The sequence below is a fragment of the Hippoglossus hippoglossus genome, chromosome 4 (assembly GCF_009819705.1).
Source record: "Hippoglossus hippoglossus isolate fHipHip1 chromosome 4, fHipHip1.pri, whole genome shotgun sequence".
Classification (NCBI taxonomy): Eukaryota; Metazoa; Chordata; class Actinopteri; order Pleuronectiformes; family Pleuronectidae; genus Hippoglossus; species Hippoglossus hippoglossus.
The window spans coordinates 16214857-16239641 of record NC_047154.1 but is presented as its reverse complement, the minus strand read 5'-3'; the positions used below and the strand labels follow the sequence as shown (position 1 = coordinate 16239641).

Here is a 24785-nt window from a genome sequence, read left to right as displayed (position 1 = left end):
AGAAGCTCTGATTAGTTGTGATTGCATTTTCACTGCGACACGTTTTGCAAACCTGCATGGTGCTTCTGAACGAGACGGTAAAAACTGCAATTACTGCACAACTGTGGCTGATTTGAGCCGAACCCACAGCTGTAGCACTTTTGACAGAGATACTTCACAACACTGCTGCTACTGTATAATCTAAACTGAGGCGGGAAAAGTACTCAGAGCCTCACTTAAAATAAACAGAACTATACAATCATGTTAGAGTCCTGCATTTAAAATCCTACATTTACAAATATTAAACAAATACTTGATGTATCAATATATATAAATGAATGTACGGAATCTGAAGAAAGTGACACTTATATATGACATTTTAAGACTTTTAATACTGTTGCATCAATGCAAACGTAGCCTAAAAATGTATTGTTGCAGCCAGTTGAGGTAGATCATTATAACCACTCAATATACAGTGAGGCACTTGAGGTCAGTGGCTCCCAACCTACGGTTCCGTCCCACTGAAATGAGTCACAAGATAAATCACGAGACCGAATTTTGGAAAATATTATAATTTAGACTTAAATGAAGAATAAATACCACAGCAGTGAATTTGATTGAGATTTAAACATTAAAACAATGGAGATACAATGTATTTGCTTTCTTTAAAAGGTGCTGGGAGATTTATAAAGGCTTGTTAGTTAGTTAGCCAGCTGCTGGTGGCAGTTTGTAGCTTTATAGCGAGAAGGCAGACAAGTGGTGTCAACTTTTCAACAAGAAAACTAATAAGCTACATTTATTTTGAAGTAAACTTTTCCTCTAATGGGGCAGGTCTGCTACATAAACCTGCATTCTCATTTTTTAGAGGTAATCTCTATTCTTTGTAGTTTTAGTGATATATTCACCTCTTGGGGCTGAAAGAATCATTTTATAGAAACCATGAGCAAAGTTTAAAGAGGAGACGTTTCAGTGGGGAAACTGCTGACGACTCAAAGTCAGGGCTTTATTGAAAAGGGTTATGAGTCAAGAAGGTCGTGAACCACCAGTTTAATCTTAATAATGAAGTGTCTTTTATGAGCTTATCATAATGTTCTTTTAATGTAGAATTTTAAAGTCTACTGACACAGGTTTTTCACTTCTGTTGCCTCCATCAGATCTTTTCTCAGAATTGATTTGAAAAGTGTAAAATCTGGACTTGAGTGACGGCTCTCTCACTCTCCTGTTAGTGTTGGCGCACGTTCAGCAGAACAATTTACCCTTTAATTATTTTTCCATTATTATTCTTATTGTTCCATAGATTGGCGACATTGTGTAATTTGAACATTATCTCCACTGGGACTCTGGGTCTAATCAGGTTGAGGACCAGGAAACACCTGAGTGGGTGTGCAGGACGTATAATGTGAGAAATAACTATGGTAGGAAACTACAACTGTCGCATAAAGTAGAATAAAAAGTACAATTATTTATAATTTCATGAAATGGATATACTTAAATAAAGTCCATGATATTGACTTTTACTCCATCTTATCTTTTTCTAGTTTGATATCAAAAATACTCAAATACACAAGGGGCTTTCGTCACATCGTTTATGGAGGGTGGCTGTGTTCTGGCTGTGTTTCTCTGACCAGCAGACCCAGCAATATAAGCAAGGCTCTCTCGAGAGCTGCGTTGGGCGAGGGGGGGGCAGCCTTTCATTTGGCGGGGGGTCACTTTCACTCCTCAAAATGGACACTCTTTTTAGCTTGTAGCTCAATAAAGCACAGCAATCATGCTCTCCATCAACACACACACATACCTGCATGTACAGGTCACTTGCATGCCTACACACACACACACACACACACACACACACACACACACACACACACACACACACACACACACACACACACACACACACACACACACACACACACACACGCAGCACAGCAAGCAAACAGGCTCTGCTCCACCAGGGGAAATCATGTGGTGCACAGCCCATATCAGCAGGGTGCCTCTATTTACACGGCCATGTAATTAGTTCACAATGTAACTCCTCTGATGTGGACCTCACGTTGCAGAAACATGCCGAGCAAAGCAACAACATAACTGCACAGCCGTTCTGCACTCAGACAAAAATCATGAACATTCTTTGTGTATATTTCAGGTTGGAAACGATTCGCAGATTTGTTAGAGGAGGATCCGATCAGTGCCGTGGTTATTGTGGGCCGTGTATGTATTCAATAAGAGCCCTTCGCTGGTTATCATTAGCGTGGCACGTGGCTGTCGGTGCGTTAAAATAAATACAATGATGCACAGACTGATCCTTTTTTCCCTTTTTTCCAACATGATAGCTTGTTGGGGACAATTTTCACAGGAGATGCCCGAGAGAGAGCGGAAAAAACAGACATATCCCATTATCACCTGACACAACACAGCTTTTACCTGATATTTCCAAGCATTATTTGTCAGGATTAAAGTTGTTTACCTATTAGAGTGAAAACTATAGCTCCGCCGACAGAATAAAAAGCAGCGGGAAAAAAAAGGAAAAGATGGTGAATAGAGGAGCACAAATGGGTGCAAATTTTGATGATGTGTGTGTTAGATGCATGGTTGGCCTGTGTGAACTGCAGCCCCCTCCCCTTATTTCCCCTTGCCTTTCTATCTTTGTCTCCCCTTTCTGCCTCATTCTCTCTCTCTTTGTATCCCCCGCTCTCTTTCTCTCTCGCTCTCGCTCTCTCTCTTCTCCAATCCAAAGTACAGGATAATGACACAGTTTTCCTGGGCTGTGAGAGCGAGCCGAGAAATGTAACCATGGCAACAGCTCCTGTCCTGCTCCGCCGGCCCCACTGTTGCCGAAGCCTGAGTGAGCTGCATTGTGCTAGCCACGCTAGCAAAAATCATTTGGGGTTTATGTGCGTATGTGTGTTTGTGTGGGTGTGTGTATGTGTGTGTGTGTGTGATGTGGTGGCAGATGGGGAATAGGCAGATGTCACTATTTCCCCATCTTCAGTTTCTCATCTGGTCATTGTTAGTGTAGATTCTGGCTCAGTAAGTGCTGTAATAACCATATAAATATCTTGCACACAACTGCTTTCCATGCAGCAGTTAAGTGAGATCACAAGGTAATCTCTGGATCTCTGATATGAATAACGTGAATACCTCAGTACTGCAGGAGAGGGCAGCAGGATTCTGGAAGAAATGATAATCTGGATTTTTTGCTTAGAAATTGGATCACGATTCTCTTTCATATTTTGTTTTTCAATATATATGTTTATTGCATTCAATGACCTGCAAAAGGAGACATGACAAAATAATGATTGTGCCTGATCTGTTCTTGAAAACACAAACCTTTTCTCAGCTTTTCTCTCACTCACTGTTTTCTGCTACTCTGCCTCACGTTGGGTTGCCATTGGTTGAGGGAGAAAGTAGGAGCGCTTGTTTTGATGTAGCAGAATCGTTAACAATTAGAAATGAGATTTGCGAATTGGTGGGAGTTGAGATCTAGATCACGATTTAAATACAACTAGTGCAGTGCCCAATCTAAACCTGCCTGTTTGCTTGATCTGTGGTTTTGCTGGTTGCAGCTTTCGTTCTGAAACTGTAAAAGTGACATTGAGCCGCAGCAAGTACGAACCTGCGGCAGGACTCAGTCCACATGGAACCTGAAGCTGCGCCTGCACAAAGAGCTGCTCCCCTGTTTGCTCAAAGTTCAGTAAAGCTTGACTCAGTATTCAGAACCCCCGAACCGGAGAATCGTTTGTTGTTGCCATTGTCATTAACACGTCAGCACTGTTGTAGTGATCGACATTGACACTTGTGTTGATGATTCCCTGCCACTGCTGCTACAGAGCACTGGTAACCCGTCTATGTTAAATGTTACCTGTTCCAAAAGCAGCACATTTGACACATATTCGCATGCTAAGCCGATACGGACGACGATTCTCGAGATATGCGTTCCACATACAGGGAGACGGACCTAGATTTCGAAAATTAGCAGAGAGATTAATCGTGTAGCCAAACTTAAGGAAGGGAAGTGTGAAGACAAGTTTGGGGGCAGTCAGTGTTACTGGGTTCCTGCCTCCTAGAATCTGGACTGGTTTAATGTCTCCCCATGTAACTGCAGAAAACAGGGGTCTCCATTGTTTTGACTGCGTGGGTTGTAACTTTGCCATTTTAATTAACTCCCCAAACAGGAACAGCCCGCAACACCATTATTCTGCTTATTAACATGAAGGGAGTAGAATGGGGAAAGAGACAGAGACGGAGAGAACGCCAGCACAAAAAGACAGATACAGGGGAGAAGAGGGGGTAATCAAAGGAAAAGAGATGGGGGAAAAAAGACAGTGATTGAAAGGGGTGTGAGTGTGAGGCTGCAGCAGCCATGGACACGAGAGAGAGGTGGTGGTGGTGGTGGTGGTGGTGGTGGTGGTGGTGGTGGTGGGGGGGGGGGGGGGGGGGGGGGGGGGGGGGGGTTAACTGAGCTCTTCCTCTTTGGGGTTTGAATTTAATTGCGATGCACATCAGCGGCGAGCTACAATGAAGTAACGGAATCCCAGACAATATATCATAGACAAACCAACAGTGTCAAGATGCGGAAACGGTGGGAAGACAAGCAGCGCTCCAAAGGGAGACGAGCAGAGGAGATAAGTGGAGATGAAAGCGATACACTTCAATTACTGTTTTACAACAGAATTGAAATGAAAAAAGTAAAACCTCCCCAGCACTCGTCAGAGTTATATGAAAATAACAATCCCTGGTTCTCTCTCCTGATTCTGGATTGGAGCCATCAGCTTTAAATAGTGTGCTGGGAGTACGAGCCAATCTCTCTCTTTCTCTCGTGCTTCCTCCCTCCTCCTTTATCCCTCCCAAATCTCCATCGACAGCACTTTTGTCACCCACATATCATATGCACAACAAATGCTAAGGCCCTGAACCTCAGTCACTGTTGACACAGATAATGAATCATTCTGAAATATGCAACAGAGACGCTGGATGCAGGGTTTCTGTTGAGCAGCATCCCGAGTATTTTGCACTGCTCTGTAATTCACTGGAAAATCATCATTCATCAAGGAATAGCATGAGTATCTTTCCTCCTCGTCTTTCATCGATTTAACCATAGCACACATTGAGGTTTGTGAAAACATCCATTCAGAAGTCCTACTCTTCTGTTTCGTACATGCTCTGAAATACACATGTGAAAATGCTAGAGGCCAGATGAGTAGAAAAATAAATGTTATTACATCTCCTATTCATTCATTTGTCGTTTATTGGATGATTCATTCCACAAAATGGTTGTTTCCTCAACGCAGGTTGTCACAAGTGGAGCAGAGACGGCATAAAGCCAGGCAGCATCCAAATCCTCCTGAGGACACGGCTTCAGAGATGGGCTCCTCTGAGCAACAAGGTTGGGGGAGGGGTTCAGTGTCCTTGACCATCAATCAGTGGCCTCTGGTCCTCGCCCCACCAGGTCCCCTGAGAGAGCCCACATGAGACACTCCAGAGCCAAACTGATCCTGCACACACCACGCTGTAAGTCGAGCTAAATCCCTCTACATGCAAGGTTCACAGAAGCCACCGGGGGTGTCTTTAACACACTAAAGCAAAAACGAAATGCAGGGTTTGCTGTAGTTCGGTAAAGAGTATAAATGGAATATCATTCGACGCTCATAGCATCTGATGAGCGGTTGCTGAGCCTTCGCAGAATGAGCTGTGCTTCATCATCTTCTAAAGTGCTTACGTACTGGGAGTGGGCAAGCACTTTGTGGAAGGTAATCGAGACATTTTCCATGCTTTACCTCACTTCAGTCCACTGACAATGAAATACATCCGTCCCCTCCAACATTCATCTTGCACCCTCTTGCCTGTGGCGGCCACGCCATATTGAGTTGGTGCACAATTGACTCGTCATCCCATCAGCTCATTCATCCATTTCTCTCTTCATCTCTCCTGCTCTTGTACAAGAAATGTTCATCACGGCCAGATATGATGTTCAAAAGCTCATCACCTTTTGTCTCCCGCTGTGATCATCACACACTGCTGCTCTGCCGAGCCCACGTTCACGTGAACCTTCGAGCTCATTAGCTCCACCAATCATTTGCATTAGTGCTACTAATGAAAAGGCTCCATTAATAGGATGGCCTTCAGAGATCGTTTACCCTCCTCCGCCTCCCAGTACTGCCGTATCCTCACTCCTTTTCCACTTCACTCATTCCCTCCCTCTTTCCACATCCTGGTACCTGCCGGTTATCAACACCCAGCAGAATGCTCTTTAGGGCTGCAGCCCGGGCTCTAATAGCGCCTCTCAGCATCGGTATCTGACTGGAGACTGAATGAGCGAGGGAGATGGGTTACCTGATAGCTTACTGAGTGAGCTGGGGGCTCTTGATTTCAGGCAGGCTTTTGCCTTCAGCTTGACTTAATCAACGCCTCCGTGGGGTATCTGGCCATATAAGAGAGCCCTCAGCACAGTGTGAGCTGGAAAAAAGGAATCCAGACGGACGAGACATTTCCGGCATTTTTCATTGAGATACGTATCCTCTTCATTATTGATCGACTTCCCTCTCTGAGAGCCTCACTTTTTCTCTCACTCTTAAATAGAAAGTATATGTGTACACCTTTTATTATAGACCTGAAGAGTCAAGTTATGGGTCTGGCATTTAAGGGAATCCAAAATTCAGAGTGACCTACAGGAATGTTTATTGAACCTCTCAATTCAAGGACGTGCTTTATACAGGAAGGCAGTGAGCATGGAAATGATGTAGTCTATATGCAAGCATGATGGATAAATCTCCATTCCAAAAAAAAGTTTTATGAATTTTGCCTTGTAGGTTTATTTTCCCCCCAAATTCTAGAGGGTAAATCCACATCAGCATGTTCTGGATCCCCCAAAAATATTTGGATTGATACTTTAAGCCGGTATTTTTAATCACAGGCCTAATTACTCCATGACTTTGGCTGCTCCTGCTCAATCTGTTTAATGATAGAGGCTTAATAAAATGCACAGGGACACAAACAAATGGCGTCAGCATGTTGCAAGTTCATGCAGCCTCCCTTTTCCTTTCTCTCCCTCTCGCTTCCTTTCACTGTGTCTATAATAATCTCCTTCACATATTTGGGTCCCTCACACCCACATATTTGGGTCTCTCACTTTAATAATCAGCTGCCCCCCCCCCGGTCTCCCCCTCACATTTTAATGCTTATCAGGGTGTTATTTCTGTGCAAGTCCTCCTCAAGGCCCAGAATTCACTGAGTCAGCCACTGCTTAGCTCCGCGCCCTGTGATGACAGCGACAATTCGGCCAGTTATGAGGAATGTCTCACGACAAAATGACGCCTCCTGCATCTGCTGGAGCTGCTCCATCAATACAACCAGATAACATCGGATCTTCTACCAAGAGGCAACCTTCTCTTACTGCCCTCTACATTCCTCCCTCTTTCTTCGCCTGGAGCATCCTAAAATAGCAATATCCCACTGTTATGTATTTGGGATTATGATAAGACAGCTCTCTTTTTATCAATTTCCATTATAGTGCAGATAACACAGCAGGGCTGAATGTTGAGGGTTAAGTGCATTTTCTTCTTGATGGATATGAGATAACTTTATCACTGCAGACTGCCTGGTTATCACAGTTCACCTGGGGCTAGTCGAACCTGACTGGAATTTGCTTGCACCTCGCATCCCTGAACAAGCACGCAGACTGCAGTCAGAATTTGCTCAGATGGTCATACTGTATGCAGACCGATCCATATTTTTCGTTCATATTTACCTACCCTGAGCTGTTAATTGATTTCTCTCAGATCAATTCAGGGGTTTACAGAAATTGTTGGACCAAAAAGGGCCAAATCGATTGCCAAGTGATTAGCATGTGCAGTGGATTATTTTTAGCCGGGGTGCCGTAAAGACTCGAGGCTGCGTGGAGGAGAGGCACAATTCAATTGAGGCACACGCCATATGTTTACGTTAATTATTTCTAGCTTAAAGTCTGCTTTAGATAGTGTACGCCCATAGGCTGTGAGTGTCACACATGAAATATTCCTTTATTATGCCAAGACAGAACCTGAGGCAGTGAATGCTCTCTAGTCTCTACTCCCCACCTTGTTGCTGACTGCCTGCGGGAGGTTCAGATAAAAGCTATAGTCTCCTGAAGTCAGCACCATTGATTCAGAAGGGTATTTTATACAGCACTTTGAGGCAGTGCAGACACACAATGCCAAACTCAGTCTGGTCTTTGTGCGAGTGTGTGTCTGTGTGTGGGAATGTGCGAATACCTACCTTTCTAATTCACACACTGGGGATTCTGTTAGGCGGCTTTAACAGTTCAAGGTCTCAGAGCTGGATATACACATGCACACCCTCCCACCATCTCCAACCATATTGCCTATTCTAGCTTCGTTGACAGTGAAACAAACAATATAGTGCGCTGATGCTACTTATAAAACCCTCCTGACACATGTAGCTTTGAGACATTTCATTCTGGAAATGAAAGGATTCCCTTTTGTAATAAAATTGCCCTGCCTTTTAGACTGAAACTTGAAAACTAATTGTGTAATAAACCCTTTCTTAATCTTCTAAAAATAAAATCAGTTGCAGTTAATCTGGGGAGTGTCTTTAAGGCCGAAATATATGTGATGTGTGTCACATTAATGCTTTTTGTATGATGTTTCTGTGGGTTTGCTGCAGACAGGAAGCTCAGAACATGAAGAATACAGCTAACTTACGTACTGGGATACGGATGAGTAGGCCTTCTGTTTACAGTCTACATTCAACACAGATAGTTACAATTTACAGTGTGTATGATAAGGCAGTGGTTCTGTATGTTAACATGAAAAGCATTTATTTCCTCTTCTTGTTCTTCTTATTCTTAACTTTAATGAGATAACAGTTGCGATACCACAATGTAAAATGTAAAGTCTTCGCATAGAGGGGCTTGGGCCGCATTTTTCTGTCCGTACCCATCCGAGCTTGGGAGAAAATGAATCAAGCCCGACAGCTATACTGTTCTTTGTGTCCGTGCCCGACTCGAACCCACTGCTGTTAAACTAAGCTGCAGTGGCTTTGTGTTACCCTGTCACTGACACACATGGTTATTGCTAATTTACCCCATTTACAGAGACCTTTGACCAAACCCAGCCCACTCTTATATCGGGTTGGGAATTCACACACTATATTAGTAGTTAAAGTCCTGAATTAAAAATATTTCTAAATTAAAAGGAGGTAATTTCAGAAACAATATCTTAAAAGTATCAAAAGAGTCTTATGTAGCTTTATATTATATATTATTGGATTTAAATTGATTATCACCGATGCATCAATGTGTTTCGACGTGGATCTGATTTTAACCAGTCTTCTTACTGTTTCAGTAATTTATTTTACAACAATATATTTTGTAGAATAAACGATCATATGGTTTGTATTTAAACACTGTTCCATAATATCAATATGGCTATACAAAACACAGCGCAGCTATTTGGTTAACATTATTCTCAATGTGGCTAATTTTAGCTGTATTGGTCTGGCTGCTTTTGAAATGCTTCAGAAAATCAAAACAGTTTACAAATAGACGTGTCAAGTCAGTTTGACGCACTGAAAAAACCCCAGAAAAAAACAAACCTGTCAAATAAAACAGTGGGTGCATTTCAAAGTTAAGTGTGACGAACACCCAATTTGCTGCGAGCGCCTTCCAGGCTTTATACGACTGTTAAGAAGTGCTGAGTTGTGTGCTCTCTATGCAACGATAATAACTGTGGAACACTCCTGGATGTGTAGGTTGTATGAATAAAAGACAGACAATATCACCTCACGCCGAAAACGTGTCAGATCCTAAAAAAAGCCCTTAACTCATATCTGCTCCTCCACATACACCCCCCTTTAGTCCAAATCCACTTTAGCCTTTCCTCCGCAGGTTTATCCTCTCTGCAACACTGACACTATCACTGTGCACCTCATGGTTGTATAAATACCAGGACTGACGGTGGTGACACATGCTTTTCCCCTTCTGATGTGGGACTGTGCTCGGTGACTGCAGCTATACCAAGTCTGTGAGAACGGCTGTCTCTGCCTATGTGTTCCTGTTTTTTTTTGACATGAGGTCAAACTTGATTGACTGGAATAACTGAAGGGAATGAGTCTGCATTTACCGACAAATTGGGCCAGAGGATTGACCCCTGAGCAGCAAATATCAATGTGGTAAAAACACACACAAACAGCACCTGCCTGTGAAGCTGACAATGGTCCACATTTACATAATGTTTCATCGTGAAGTTGACTCACTGCTCCTGTGACAGCCAATGTGCGTACGGAAAATGTCACTTTAATTATATTGCATTGATACCATTAAAGACAATTATGGCGGAATGTAAAGGGTCACACAGCAGCCGTATAAAAGACAAACTGCCATCTGTCTGGAAAATAATGATAAGAAGTTGCACCAGAAATTTCATAAAGGTTGTTTTATTAGTTAATAAGACCTAGACTCCAAAGACTGAGCTCCTCTATCAATATTTATTTGCCCAATATAATGTGTGAGGACAAGAATGAAACCAGACTAACGGAATAATTACTTTCTCACGATTTCCAAGGAAGAATGTTATTCTATCCAGGCAACACACAAACAGAGAGCATGCTAAAATATACCTTCTGAATACAAAGCACACATATGGTGTTGAAACAACGACAAAATCAACCTCAGTAAGAACTTTTAATTGCAGAACTGTTGAGCCCACAATGAGTTTCATTTGTGTCGCGTGAAACAAATAACCATCTATTCTAAGCAGTCTCTCTGATTCATGACAACTGTCTCGCTTCAGTCCAACAGCGTTCAGCTACATGTACACAGTAATTGAATAATTTTTCACCCTGAAAACAGAATTAGTCAATCTGGAGTTGTGTGGAGCGCCACACAGAGCGTCATCAGAGGTTTGTGGATCTCAGTTCTCTGTTGATCTGAATAAAACATCCAGACATCAAAGACGGCAGTGATATTCTATATTATCGTTATTGTTAAAACCATGAAAAGACCAAAAGCAAATTTGTGTAAGTCTTTCCCTAAATACTTTCTAATTTCCACAGCCCCAAATCCATTCATTCATACTGAACAAATAAACACATAAATACATGTCTACTTATATAGAGATCCTTTATTGTATTTTACTGTGTGTGTTTTTTCATATATATATATTATAAGATTAAAGTATTGCTATCATAAGAATTAAAGATTATTTGGCAGAAGGTGACATATTTATTTCACTCCATTAAAAAACATGGGTTTAAAACAAAACAAAAGAGTAATATATCAGTAACTGTAATACCATAAACTAATCTGTGGCTTTCTAGTGAAGCTTTATATTTCTTTACATTTTAATGTAGATGTGAAGTTACTTTTCTGAATGTTGTTCAGCTCTGATTCCTGCCGTACTAATGACATGTATTCCAGATCACTGACGACCCGCCCTGCTGCTGCAGAGCCCAGCAGATGATTTCTTTATTCAAAGTCTGTGAAGACTAAATGCGTTCTGTGTCCACATTGCACCAAATTATGAACCAACTGCCCTTCCTTCGGGTCCCCAGCAATACACCCACCAAGTTTAAAGTCCATAGGATGAACAGTCACTCACATTGTTGCAGATTGGTGAATTCACTTTTACACACAATGCTTTGCTGTAAAACATTGCTGCACAATGGACAGAACACAGTAGAAACCAATAAAGGAAGGATCAGAGTTTCATAAAATTCAAAATATGGCCAGATCAACCCCAATACCAATGCTTAGGCTCTCCATCTCCTCTCTACCATGTTTCAGACCACATACACGTTCAGTGTGATTTGGAGCAAAGAGGAGCCTGAGCAGTCATCTCAAAATCCACATCAATCTGCCAAATATCAACAAACAAAGCAAAAGACACACTAGCAGCAGACATGCCATGAAAATGAACAGTCGCGGAAGTAGGGAATATCCCTGAGATTCTGATCTGAACTAGGACGACTCGCTGTTCTGGTGAGAGACACACAGGCCTCTTTCCACTCATTTTTGCTGTTTAATGTTGAGATGCAGATCTGTGGCTGAGGGACCCACCGGGAGCCACCCACCATCACTAAGATCTCCACATGCTAGATGGCATTAGGAATAACAAATGTAAAGCAAAGGGGTCTAATCCGCTCTTTTCAAACGTGCTCAGACAAAAGCGCCTGGGATTCTTCGGTGCTAATTAACAGTGTCGATGGTGACAGAACTCTGGCTTGTGAGTAGCTCAGCACATTGATTGTTTCAAACACATTACAGTAATTCAGCAGGAGGGGGGGGGGACAAAAAGGGCCATTTATCACTTCAGAGGCCAATGCAGCCTTGGTATATTGAGTCCCGAGATTATTTTGCCAAAGGCGTCTCTCAGCGTGTTCACTGACCTTTCTTCGTCATTAGCGAATGTAAATAGGGTGGATCCTTGTCAAAAACCTTGAACAACTCATCAGCTGCCCGGCCAGGGGAATAGTAAAGGGTTAATGGTTTCTGTTTGGGGCCTTCGAGGCTTTACCCTTAAGCGTTTGCATTTCAATTCCTCTGCTGCATGAGAGGAACTGAGGAGGGAGGCAAAGAACTGAGATAGCAGTGAGCGGTGCAGGATGCATAAAAGTGTTTTTGTGTGCGCAGGGGGTTTGTTTCTCTCTCACTCTCACTCTCTATGTAAGTGTGTGTGTGTGTGTGTGCGTACATGACAAAGTGTATCATTAACTGTCAGCAACAACCCCCCAGCCAAATACCACTAATGCACCCATCCATACACACACACCACCACCACCCCCAAATGGGAGCGTACTCAGCACGTAAGTGCTTATACAATATGCGGATTTGCATGTGTCTGTGTGCGAGTCTCTTTTGCACTCTTTATTAGCCTCTAGAGAAGTGTATCACACATGGTGACACCACTCCACCTTACACTGAGAGCCTGTAGTATTCAGAGAGCCGGCCACTCTTTAGCGCTCTTGAGGATGCCAAACAGCTCGGAAATCGAGTCGATAGAACTAACCTTATTTAATGGCAAGACATCCAAGCAATTTCCCCAAAGAGAATGCCATTTCTGAATGTCATGACCTTTTCTAACTGCGTTTAAAAACCTCCAAGGTCTTCAAGGTGTGGTTTGTCAATAAAAAAATTTTGAAGACTTGCAGTAAACAGAGAGAAAGGCGGTGCATATGCTCAGCTTCCAGAGGGTGGTTTATTGCAGATACTCTCGTCTGTTTTTGGGCGGATTGTGAGTGTTTTCCTGAGGCTTGTGACAGTGATTGAATTTGTGTGTGTCTGAGTGTGTGTGTGCACAGTTTTAGTAGCATGCATACAAGGGAAATTAAAAGAGAGGAATGCTTAAAGGGTACCTACAAATGAGTGTGTGTTTGTGTATAGACAAGAGTGAGCGCCATTTAGTGGGAGGTGGGCAGCATGGACTGACCTATGGTAGGGTGGGGGTTGTTTTGAACAGCAGCTCCCACTGTCCATGCCTCTCTGAGATAATTGTCTGCCAGAGTAAAACAACACTGTGCTGCAGCACTGCCCCAACAAGCAGAGTTCACCCTGAGAGGGCGGAGGGGGCGACACCGAAGACATCAAACTTGACAAAGGAAGCAAAGATGGAATTAAAGAAAAGATGAGGGGAAGGAGTCTGGGGTGTGATTCGAGATGATGGCGGACCAAACTCTTTGCTGTGAAATAAGGACAACACACAAGGATTCACATGATCGATAACACAATGTTTTTGAAGGTGAAACAAGTGGAGGAAGTCAACAGGATTTGTTTAGAAATCTCTCTCTGTGGACAAAGATTGGAAAACCCTGAATAGCAGTAGTGAGCCCTCCCTATTGCATTTCCTCCGGTATGATCGTGCATACAAAGTGGAGATCATATGCGGTTAGACTGGTGTTGTTCGTCTCTAGGCTGCTGTGATTAGGAGGAGGTGGAAATCTGTTTCAGCCGAAGCACAGGCTGAAATGCAAATCAGTGGGTGATACACACATCTTTGATGAGTGACAGTTATTTTTAAAGCAGGTAGTGGATGTAGGAGTTAAAGTTTAATTGACGTAGCAAAGAACAGAGCAACAGAAGTCTGGTGAGCCTCAAACAAACCTGTTACACCCACAAGCAGTTTTGTAAAAGTAATGTAAAGTGAACTCTGCTCCAATACGTGAATAGATCATCAAGCTGAATCGACTCTTTTAGATACAATCCATTATTGAATATATTCATATGTAGCGCGCTCTATAAAGATAATAAATAATCCCAACTGCATTTGGTTTTATGATTACGATGATTGTGATAATTATGATTTTATAGGTCCCTGTTTTTTATTCATAAGCGGTATACAACTCTACTTCTAAAGCAGTTAAACGACATGTGTTTATTAATGTACAGTGTTTGACAACAATTCCAGCATATTCCATAATGACATATTGTATGTTATTACAAGTGGTTAACTATAATGTCATTCATTATAGGTTTATACAGCATCCAGTATGTGTTTGCTCCGAGGACAAACAACTTAAATACATTAATAAACCCTTACATCTTCTACAGCTACATTATAGTGAGCTGTACACTATTTATTAGATATCTATATGCTGCTTTTCAATGATAAACAGAGGGCATTAATGCAGAGTTGGTGTTGTGTGGTTTAATGGTGAAATCTAATCTAATATTTAGCCCAGATGGCCAGTATGGGTACAATAATCTATCAATGTATATTAAAATTAATTATTTGGAAAATGTTTAAAGGGTAAAAACACATTTTCAATTCCAGACATATCATAAGGAACGTGATCACAGTTTAAAGGGTAGAACAAAATGTCTATCCTATCCATTATAATGTTCTCTCATCTAAATGTCATGTTACCCTCATTTCATTTATAGCCCAAACAGCAAGTAGTCAATTATATTCATAGAACATGTGGTTGTTACTGCTTTTGCTTTTTCCCTGCATTAAAAACAAACAAGTATCATTTATTAAGATATTATTAATTTACTGTATATGTGAATACTATGGATCTTCACTGTACAACTGAAAAACTGCTCAAACTCAAACTAATTTCTGACGTGTAACTGATGTGGTTGCAAAATTAAGAAGGGAAGAAAATGAGTCAGCAACAGACCAAGACAATAAAACAGGGGCTTGAATGAATCTCCATATCATTACATCCATGTCTGCAGGTTTGATTTATACAAGGGAAACCGATCCTAGAATAGATCCTGGAACGTGATGCAAATTTGGGAGGGAAGGGTTTAGCTGCTTTTGGGGCCAGTGGGAACAGTATCTTTACTCCTCAGGCGTCTTCCACTGCCAGTGTCAGTCAGGGTTTGTTGAGAATGGGCAAACTAATTACTGTGTAATTCCCAACACTTATCATGGAGGGACATATAGGCACCCCATCCCTCTGAGATTCAAATTCATGGGGAGAAGACATGCCATGGGTGGGTAGAATTCCTGAGGTTTAAGCATTATCAGGATAGTTGGCAACATTGACTCAACCCCCACTGGCACAATCACATGAAAGACCAGTAATCTGCTGGCAGCCAGCCGTCATATATGAATTTATATGAAACCTCACAACAAACTTCCCGACGTTGAAACTCAGAGTCACAAGTGACGAGCACAGGATTGAGTTGAAAATGTGAGTTTGCCTGAAATAGCAGTGAAATAAATGTTGTGTGTCACAGTATAATAAGGGGGTGTAAATTTCATTAGTGAAAACCATGATGAAAAAATGTCACTGAAAAACAAAAAACAAGACAAATGAAATGAAAAGCAACATATGAATACAGAAGCGTTTTAACTAACAAATAAAACTTCAAGATTATTCTAACTAACTGCTGTTCTCATGCAAAATCTTGTTCAATGACCTCAGTCCATCTGCAGAATCACACACTGGAGTTGCTGATTGGTAAAACAATACAGGGATTTGCACAATGACATGAAGAAGCCAGCCAGCGAGGAAAGCGTAGCCAGCTCGGAGGGTCCAGGGACATGTTAGCCCAGAGAAAAATGTTGGCCTTGAAAGCCTAAATTTGGCACCTCTGGCACAATCTAATGCCACAGTTCCATAATATATACTGATCTTAATTAGTGTATTTTAGAATGAGTCTGCCTACCCGATTGTGAAACAGCCTAGTGAAATATTATAAAGGAGAATCTTGCTCATTTTAGCCCACAAAGTTTGTAAATAGCTATTAATATTTCAAACCTGTTCCTGACTTATCAGAGCTTTTGTAATTAAGAACCATTAGACCTTATTTATTATGGTTTCTTATCTAACTATTGACACCTTCGCGGTAACAAGACATAATATATTGTTTTAACAGCCTGACATTTTTCATCTTTAAGAAACCTGTCAGACTCTGTTGATTTCCACTACACTGGAGCCATCTTTCCTCTAGCTTTTCTTCTGAAGCGATATTCTCAACACCTATTGGCAGTAGGCAACTATGAATACACTTACGTTGTCACACATAGCAGGAAAATGTAAACCATGCTTAAAATGTATGTTATGGAAAAAAAAACATAAACGTTAATGCAGTGAAGTTTCATTACATCCTATTTTAGATACTGTAAAATTAATGTGAGGCTGAGGTGTATCCTAATTTTCCTAATAAGACAGAGGCCTGATGACTTTGACGACATTTAGTGGTTTAGTGTGTTTGCAATGTGTATTAGGAGGAAGCCCTGCTGTTAAAAGCACAATGTAGATAAAGTTTATTTGATTCATTCATTAAGCTCATTATTGTTTGTGTGGTGTATATAAAGAATGCAGCACCGTCACTGGACTTTTTGATCATTACTGTGTTGTCAACTTGCTACCACCAGTGTTTTCTGAAGGAGCCTTACTAATGAGAAAGTCCCCTGTAAGTGCAATCAATGGAATAATGTGTTTTGTCACCACTTCTTTTTTGTGCAAAGATTTGTAAACACCGAAAGTGAGTGGGCGTGGCCATCAGCTAATCAACACTACGAGCTGCTGCAGTGGATGAGGAGCAGTTCTTCCACCAAGACCCTGTTGGATCACAGTTCACCTCGTGCTTCAACATCTCTGCCTGTGTCATTTGAAGATTTCTTATCTCGTCTGTACAGCTGAATATTAAACCTGTTATTTCCTCCCGCTTTATCAGCACATTCCCCCCGAAACTGAATCTGGTGACTCTGACACCTTGTCTGATTGGAAACACTCACCTATTGAACTCTGAGATCATTTACCCTGCGGATTCCTTCAGTGTCACAACCTTCTCTGCCTGCTTTGCCTACACTCCTGTGTTCTGCCATCAGAGCCGAGCCGCATGCTCGAATACTCACAGACTCTGTGCCCTCTATGCTCACACCTTTATTCTTATAGACCGTGAGTGGGCAGAATTGATCCTGACAGAGTGGCACATTTCACATCGTCATGCTCGCATCGTTCTGATGCAGAGGCATAACTATTCAATTCAAATCCTAAATGTATATAATCAAGTACCTGGCTGGACTTAACTGAGTAGTCAGCTCTTTGGCCGGCAGCTTGCACTTATTGAAAACTCTGCAGTAAAGCTTTCAAAGACTAAATTAATCTTAAGCAGTTGGGACAAACTACAAAAACATGCAGGCCAGCATTCTGAGTATGAATCATTAGTTTGTCATTTATTTCTGTTATGCTTCTACGTTTTGAGGCGTGTAGGACTGTTGAGTTGCAGCAGATGTTCTATCACAAAGCAGAGAACTGAAATATATCTTTGAGCATGTGCTCAGCTCAGGCTAACTTGTGAACAGCTCCGGTAGAGGATCAACTATAAGAAAAAAAGATCAATGTTCAAACAGGCAGGGTTTAACTGTATTTACTAAGGAGAGAGACTATGTATGTCGACACCTTTGCTGCAAAATTTGCAATAGCAGAACACATAGCCATGACAACTGCACACGTTAAATATCACAATAGCTGTAAATGAACTAAAACAGCTTTAGTTGTTCTTTTATAAAACAACAATAAGCTAACAATAAATTAATGACAGCTAAGTTTTGGTAAAAAATTCAAACTGTTGTGCTGCTAATTTGGATACAGCAGGACTACGCATCTTGAGTCTGCAGCTCTGGGGATATGCAGAGTCCATCGGATGTCTCAATTTAAGCTCAGCTCCTCATCCGTCATGAGCTGCATACAAAAACTGAGTGTGATGCCGAGCAGAGGTTACTTGCATCTGAGCGAGGCCCAAAGAGTGCATTCACGGTATTTCCAAGGGCAATGACAACATGTCCAAAGCCCTCTCTCCATTACTACTACTAAGTGTTCTCTCTTTTACCTCAAAATTACACCCATTTAACTCTGCTGAGGAGTGCTCTCACCAGAGATGAGAGAGAGAGGGAGGACCTAAAGCCCTGAACAGTGTGAACTCACTGCAATCTACAAATTGGCCAAAAAGCCATCTTTTCTGATTTACTGCAGCCTCTACTGTAAGTGTGTGGCTAACTTCAATCATCCTCCTTAATGCACTAACCATTAGAGTCTGTCCTGAAAAAAATATACCCTGGTGTCTCAATTATAGACCAAGACTGAATCTCTACAGCAGCCTTTCCTGGCCATAAAAGGAAATGACTATCCATTTTCTGCTCCAGCTCTCACACAGCAGCTGCACCGCGCTGTCTGCTGTTGGGACCACCAAAACTCATCCTTCCAACCGAATTGTCTTATTAATCAACCTGACTGCTGTGGCAAGAGCGCCAATTAAAGTTGGAGTAAGATTTGAATTGACAAAAAAAACATTTTCCTTATCCCTTTAACAAAGACTTCCCTTTCTCGGTTCTTTCTTCTTATTTGCAGAACTTCTGATTCACGCATAAGAGAGCAGGTTTTGAAAAACAGTTGTAAGTACAACATCAAAAATGGGGAGGGATGTCAGAGACCTGAAGGAGCTACAATACATAATGTGCTTTGATCGTCTGGGTGCAGCGGCAGATGTGTGAGATTTGGTGATCTGCAAACTCGGAATATTTGGGCCTGAGAAAAAAGGCGCAAGTTACAGCGACAGGGATAAAAGCGCTGCCTGCAACAAGAGCTCAAATGAGAGGTGGGAATAAACACAAGAAAGAAAGAAGATTCTTTGGCGCAATTTTAAGAACTGGGAAAGCTTTGACAGGTCTCAGTTTTAATACCCACCGCCAATATTACCCTCCCAAATACTGAGAAACATCCATGAAAGAGGAAAAGAGAAAAAAGTCGGTGAAGTAGCTTTCTTGTTCTTCTGAGGGCAGTTATTACGGTTTTGTGGCGCACCGCTGTGTTTCTTCTGTGCGCGCGTGGGACTGACAGCACGGCCAGGTTTGAATTTAATGGCTCGCACTCCTGAGGCGATGCGAACAGAGCGAGAGATAATCAGAGGTAGAGAGGAGAACGGTGCATGTGGGAACGAGAGAGGCAGAGACAGAGAGACTCGGTTAGAGAGATGTGGAGTCAGGAGAATAATCTGCTGATAGGGGGAAGGGGACATTTATATCAAAGACTGACAAACAGGTGAAAGGCAGCCCTGAAAATGAGGAGAAAAAGTATGAAGGCCCATGGAATATGGACAATAATCTGTTTATGTAGCTGAGATTGGAGGGAGGAGAGGTAAGAAGCCCTTTTTGAAAGTTCAAAATGTCTGCGAACATGAGAGGCAGAAACTAGAGAAATGTCAGGATATATTGAATTACTGCTGTACAACCCCAAGAGCATGATTCTAATGTAAATATGACATGACGTTTTTTTAATAATCAGTACACATTTTAAAATCTTTGACTCCTGCAATTTCTACATGTTTCTTCTTTAGATAATTTGGTTTAATGAGTAAGTCCATTTGTGCCTTTGTTTACCCCTAGTGATCAGTTTGGGTGCTGCAATAAACACAGAGCTAAAACAGGAAGTAAGCTGGTTATGCACATACTCTGCACTTTTTCTGCTTTTTTTTTTGCACTTCTGGTTAGATGCTAAACTGCATTTCGTTGTCTAAGTATTTGTACTCTGTGCAATGACAATAAAGTTGAATCTAATCTAATCTAATCTAACTGCCAACTATGCACACTCCAGAAGATATCACCTGGAAGTAGATTTCATGTTTTATAGTGGAGTCTTCATTATTTATTATTCTAATAGTAATCTGATACAGTGGCTTTATTATTGTTAAGTACGACTAGGTCATACAGGTCTTTTTACAGAGATAATAGAAAAACATGGAGCTTGGGTGAGACTTAGCACTTCAGCACTGCCCTGAATCCAGTGTCTCCCTGAATGGAACTAGATACAGGATGACTGTACATTGTGCATATCAAGATCATGGTTATAGTGGATATGTTCTAGGTATGTTTGACGTTAGGCCACTACAACTCTTAGTTGAGGTTTGGTAAAGATGGTAACCAGAAATACAAAGGCAAAAAGTAATTGCTGGACTCCGCATGAACTCTGCTCTCCAACATCCTACACAAATTTACCAACCTGACCTCCTCATCCTTTGCTATATACAGGGCACACACTTTCCTGCACGGCCACTGAACATTGCCATTAGCTGTAAAGTGTGAGGTATAAATTCCACCATCTTGTTATTTGCTTGCAGCAACATCTGCACAATCAATATTTCTGTGTTTCCTTTGCTTCCAAGAAGCAATTTTTTTTTTCAAAACAAAGAACCCGTAAGTGTTTCATTATTAATTAATCAAGCAAATAAGGGAAAAAAGAGACATTACTTTGAGTCACTTTGAGAGCACTCTTTCCAGCACAATAAAACACAAAATCAATTTCATTGTAGGTATCTGCCGCATTTAACTAATCAGTATTAGCGCTCAAAATGTGTTTTAGGGCACTGTAATAAAAACCCCGGCAGACAGAGCACAAGAGAACCAAACACGTAATGACTAATATGACACAAACAACTGCGTACCAATCAGCCAAATAGCAAAAATAACACTTCCCTTGATTAATACTCATTAAAAGGAATTGCAGAGAGAGAAAACAGAAGATGGTACAGTAATCACATTGCGTGCTTTTATAATATCAAAGTAATGGCTTTCATTTCCTGAAAATATATGCAGTTACGGTATAGTAATGAAAGTGTTGGTAGAAGGCGTGGAAACTGTTGATCAATTAAATGAACTGTGGAAACACTGGCACACTTGGATATTTCAGACGATCGTGCAGTAATGCTCAGGAGCACAATAAAATGAGAAAATCAGAGGCCCTACTGAATGCTGGATATAATGTGCATTGTATAATGTGGGCATTCATAAATGAAGCCACTTGAGGCTTTTGTTCTTCGATTTACATTTCAAGATATATGTTCATGTATTAAATATATATAAATATAACAGTCAAACATACATTTCCAAAGGAGGAAATGTATGTTTGATTTCCTAAACACCATTGTGTCTTTAAACCTGTTTACTGTAACAAGTTTTTCACAGGGGAAGCTCACAGGCCCCAAGTTTCACAAAACCCATCGTCTATTTATGTTGTCCAGGGATCTAGGGGTCAAGTAAGATAGATGACATGCCATCTGCTTATCAGGACCTTGCAGAGATGATTGGGTGAGTTAACACTCAGTAAAAATGAAGGTCAGCATATCACCTCAAAACAAGCCTTATGGGACGGGAGCCGGGGCGGCGGTGAGGGTGCAAAAGGGGTTCACACGGCTCTTGATCTTGCCACCGGATAACTGATAAGGCTGGTGGGAAATGCACTGCCAAAAAGGATTATCTGTGGGTAGCTCAGTGTGTCTGACACCAAGCGTGGTGGGTAAAAGAGAGGCAGGGCTGTTTACTGTAGAGGCTCCTCGAGCACTTTAACACCGTAGTTTCAAAGAGACCAGTCCTCGAGGGTTTACAGCACAAGACAACGCAGACAAGAACCAAACGCAAGCGAATCAGCGGGAGGAAGATATTCCAACCTACTGAATATTTCATAAGTGCAGTGTATTTATACTGCCATTACCTGTGGGTGACTCACAAACTGTATCCAGTAGTTAGACTGGTGGCGGTATTGTAATTGCCACCTGATGCAGTTCAGCTTCAACACTTCTGTCCCAGGTCTTTTGGCTACAGAGGTGTAGAAGAACAGTGTTTGTAAGCACTGTTAACTCTTGGTATTTTTTAACTGTGGTTTAACTTCTCACAGTTTCCTTTGCTCATGAGGTCAACTACTGTAAATTCACCACATGATGAGGTCTTCATCCATAACTTTTTACATCAGAGCTACTGCAAAAAACACACACAGCAATTTGGTATGTTTTTAGTTCATTGCAGGTTCAGGAACTCGTTGATTTTTAGGATCTTGAGCTTTGCAGGGGAAGAGAGATGTCAAAGTCTGCGCTCTGTGTGAACTTAAGAGCCAGGGGGTGGAAATATCTCCTTTTAAAATCTGGTACCTGGCTCTATTTGACTCGTCAGTGTCAGATAAAATGTCTGAAACGACAACAGATCGTCTGTGAACGAAAAGAACTACGGATCAAATGTTACGAAATCAGTGATGTGTGGACTGATTGACGGTGATTAGTGTGATTGATTGTGTCAGCGGTTAAACAAAGGACAGGCACATCTATCCAGCTCATTCAACAACATCCAAAGAATCCAATATCTATCTTCAAGAATCAGTGTTCTCCTGTACAATGTCAGAAATAATCCTGGAATAAATTAATGACACACTGTTGCAGCAATAATGTATTATTGTGTCCTAAAGCAGAGGGTGGCTACAATATTCCTGTAGGTCTGTTAATTTAGCATGGCCCAGTATTTAGGTTGTCATAACATCAGCACCAGCCCATATGGACGGTGGCATATGTTGTTTCAAATGTTGGAAGGACTTAGGCTCATTTATGCAACCTTTACCTATGAAAAGAGATGTGTCAGTTTCCAACAATATCACCATCACTGACCAAATACTTCCATAAGTTGGTATGGTTGTTAACTGATACATCAATTGATACATCCACGAGAGCGCAGCACAGAGTCGAGAATTTATGACGACAACAAACATGGCTGTGTGGTCATTGAATACACTGGGACACAAATTTCCTCCTCGTGCCACATTGCCCTCCAGGACTTCAAGTGGTACTGCTCCATTTCGTCTGTTTTGTCCACAGCTGAGAGCTGTGAGAAACCATGTACAAATACAGACAAAATGAACGCAGGATATGGACAGAGGGCTCCGACTGTTTCCATATATCTAACACTGAGAATTAATGAGCCTTTAGTGCTGCAGGCCCACAGAGCAGGAACACTATCCCTTGTTTGTATTTTCTGGACAAAAGTGTCATATTTTCATGCTTAGCTGTACTTTGTTCAACATGTAAAATAATTGTCAGTGAGTTACTGAATATGAGAGGCAGTTTTTCCATTTCGCCAGCTCTGATGTTGTGGCATTCATGTTGAAACACAACTAGAAATAGAGGATTTTGTTTGATGTGACACCACATTGACAACAGCCCTGCAGACAAAGTAAAGAAGCTGTTTCAAACCAAAAATGGTGAATCTCGTGGTCACTTTGCCTTCATAACAAGCTACAAACTGATAAATTGAAACTGAGAGGTTATTCCTCATATACAGTGGACTTTCACAGCTGAACAGAATGCATATCCATTTCAAAAATAAATATCTAATTCAAAATACATTACTCTTTTATCCCCATTTACTCCCACTGAGACCAAACATAAAAAAAAAAAAACATGGTAACAAATCCAAAAGATTTTAAACTTTAATGAACGCAGCTAAAATGCATTATGCATAAGGGCTAAAGTTAGAAAATGTTGCAACAGTATTTTGAAAAACAGCTGCAGATTTAATCACCAAAGTAACGCATTACATGGTTTCAAAGCAGGGCTAAATGTGCTTATGAGCCTCTTTCCAGTAATACTTAGTCTAATATTTACAAAGTGATGGCCAAGAGAGAATATTAATTTTGAACTTAAGAGAAAAATTTCAAGTTGTTTATTTATTGAGAAGGTCTTGCACAGTGTAATAACAGCAACATGTGCCTTAGGGTTCAACTGGTCCCAACATCAGATAACAAAATAGAGAATTGAAAGTGGAAAAACATAACCTTACCTTGTTTAAAGTCATGTTCCAAAAAATTATCCCAATTTGAGACTTAATTTGTCCAGCTCTGCTTTGATTAAGGTTTTATATGCTTACTAAAAGAATTTGATTAACACTGCTCCATGAGCCTTGGGGAGCTGAGTGGATGACTTTTTAATTATGGAGGACTTCGAAAGAATTCTTAATAAGGTAGATCATCTCTTTGATGTTGTTATCTAGACCTCGAATAAAGAAAGGTACCTGACCTATACGAATGATTCAGAAAATGGTCCTCATTAAGCTGGCGAGATTTTCAATAATAAACATCTATATAAAATAATGATTGAACTGTTTTTGTAGAATGCATACAGAAAATGTGGAGTATTATTCTGGATTAAAAGTTAACAATTCTTAAAAGGTCGCCCCTTTGTGAATCCCCTCAATACAGAGCAGGGCCGTGTTTTATGGCCTACTCCACGGTATTAACAAGAAACATAAACCTTCATGGGCTCATTAATCTCTCCTTCCTCTCTCCTACTGCTTCACACTGGGTCAAGGGGAGGGTCAAATAAATGCTTCACATGACAAGCCTCCAAGATACATGACAGCTTTAAGAGTAACGTCCTCTGTAATTAGTTCAGATTATAAGAGATATCAGTGAAAACAAAATCATACAGTATGAAAAATGAGGGCTAAGAATTGGATTAACAGGGTGAGAGGGAAACAGCACGTGGATCATCTTCACTTAGCTCCACTCAGGCTGTCTGAATTGTGTTTGTTTGGGATTTAACATGG

General features: G+C 41.2%; 1 protein-coding gene across 1 annotated transcript in view; it reads right to left on the bottom strand.

Moving 5' to 3' along the window:
* Positions 1-24785, bottom strand: part of negr1 (neuronal growth regulator 1) — a 133689-nt gene that overhangs the window by 3198 nt on the left and 105706 nt on the right. The gene's annotated exons all lie outside the window — the stretch shown is intronic.